The following is a 2,520-nucleotide window of genomic DNA, read 5'->3' as shown; positions in this document are numbered from 1 at the left end:
TCTAGAATATGGAATGCATATAAATCGCTTTGGATAAAAGTGACATGTAATGTATTGTAATCCCATTAAATGTAATCCGATTCTCCCCAAGCCTGATGACAATACACATGTGAATGTTGGGAAATGTACCAGATGTCGGACCAAGGTTTCTGATTTCAAAGATCAATACTGAGCTGATCCCACTCAGACTCCTTCCACAAGCTGAAACACACCAGGCTCAAAAAAAGAACTAGATCAACCAAAGAAAGTGTGGCCCTACAGAACACCAAGAGGAAATAACACCTGCACTTTTTATAAGAAGCAGAATATATAACATGTTACTTTATTTCATTATATGGATAAAAAGAGTCCACAGTATTTTTCAGCTACTGAACTGTTGAAAAGTAGAGACCAGCCAATTCAGATATACAGATATAAAGGCCTAAGGATTCTAGACGATATTATTGGCTAGTCTTAAAGATAGTATTTTTTTATCTCCAGTTACTGGTTCTATCAGTCACAATAAAAAGCTGCTCCCCAAAGTAATCGCTAATGTCTTGGAATTTAAACATTACTTTTTGACTTAAAGCTAAAGTACATGACCCCATAACATGGTAACGGTCCCACATTTTATTAGACACAAATTAAATAATTAATTAGAGACTCTTGTCAAAACTCAGAGATCTTCCCCTTAAGCTTTAAAAGTAAAGTCAAATTGTGATTTACGATTAAATATTTTAAAAGAAACACCAAGAAGTGAGGGTATACATTTTAAAATATGTTTAAGGAGTTTTTCCCCTACATTCGGGAAATGGCATTTGGGTTATGGATAGGTCCAAACAGGAAACTGTGAGTTTAGGGGCTGAAAGTGTCCTTAAAGGCATCATGTTGTCTCTCAATACATAAACGATGAGAATATGCTCACATCGAAAACAAGTCAGCGCAGAATAACAGACCCAGAAACGCAGCAGAGTTTTTCTATTTTAATCTTATTATATGTTTAATGGTTGGTGGATTCTATTTTTTTTAAAATGTGGTTTTATTACATGTTTTCCAAGGCAGACAAATAATACAGCAATATGGTACAAAGACAAAGCTCACACACAAGCCACACCATGCACATGGTCTTGCATCAGTACATGGTTTACTTACAGATATTATTTCATTGTTACTACTATTTAGTTAAATATATTGATAAATTAGATGTGAATTTGAGGTTTAGAAAGATAAAGTGAGACGTTGGGAATGAGTTTCATTCCAAGAGATGGAGCAGGTGCACACAAAACCAGTGTCCTCAGACCCACCCTATACAGCAGCTCCATCTGCTGCACTGCTTCACACACTACAACAACAGTCCTATTATCCTCACATGTCAATATGTGTGTGTGTGTGTGTGTGTGTGTGTGTGTGTGTGTGTGTGTGTGTGTGTGTGTGTGTGTGTGTGTGTGTGTGTGTGTGTGTGTGTGTGTCTGTAAATACAATAAAAAAGGCAATCCAAATCAGAATTCCTTTATCCATCCCACAGTGAGGACATTTACAGTGCTGCAGCAAAAGTGGCATAGCAGGTAAAATGCTTGCAATAATGAAAGAGAAAAGCACCAATTCATAATAAATAAAAATAAAGACAAATTACTACAAAACCATGGCTAAAAAAAGAGTAGCAGTAATTTAAGAAAAACAAAGTGACATAAATAACATGTACAAGTCTGGAGACATTTATAAAAAATACGTATTTTTCACATGAAAATGTTGCATTTCAATTTGAATAAAACTCTTATAGCCTATTGGCTGTCACTGCCACATCTTCAGCAATGACTGTTAATGTGCACGGTTTCTGTGTAATAAACTGATAAATATTGGAGAGGCATCTTGTGCACGTTTTATATTATGCAGCTGTTTGAACGTTGCATAAAGCCAATCATCTCTCAATCCCCCTGTTCCCATACTACTTTAACTACTTTATTTATATTTGGACCAACTATTTGCAGAGTTTTCAACAAACGTTCTTAATGGAGAGAAAGTCTGTTGTTATACAATATATTTATAGGATACAAACATACACAACATGATTTCATCGAGCTTTATTTGTTGCATTATTTGGATATCTTGAGCAATTGTCCAGTACATGACATCACTTGCTGTCCAACTGCATTAATTCTTATAAGTCAAATATGAAAACAACACTTATAATGTGGGTACACATATTGTTAGACATCACAAGTCTGTTAACCTGCTTCATGCTGGGGGAATTCTTTCACACCCACTTGGGGGGGTTAGGGTCTGGGACTGTTCTTAGTTTTATCTTTCTCATGGACTACGAGTCATTTTACATCAGGGGCCGCATCCGTAAAGCAACTAGTTCAAAGAGTTGCTCCTAGCGACGAAATCATATTAGTTATATTAACGATTTTAAAGCGATGAGAAAAGACAAAGAGTTTGGCGAATATTTTCTAGATGCTGCATGAGAGGATGATGTAAGGTTAGTGGTCCATCTCAATAGAGAGGCACTCACATCGAGTCAAACCAATAATGGCAGAATGC

Source organism: Eleginops maclovinus, chromosome 22 (genome assembly GCF_036324505.1).
Source record: "Eleginops maclovinus isolate JMC-PN-2008 ecotype Puerto Natales chromosome 22, JC_Emac_rtc_rv5, whole genome shotgun sequence".
NCBI classification, from domain to species: domain Eukaryota; kingdom Metazoa; phylum Chordata; class Actinopteri; order Perciformes; family Eleginopidae; genus Eleginops; species Eleginops maclovinus.
The sequence above is the reverse complement of the archived record's forward strand: the minus strand, read 5'-3'. Positions refer to the sequence as shown.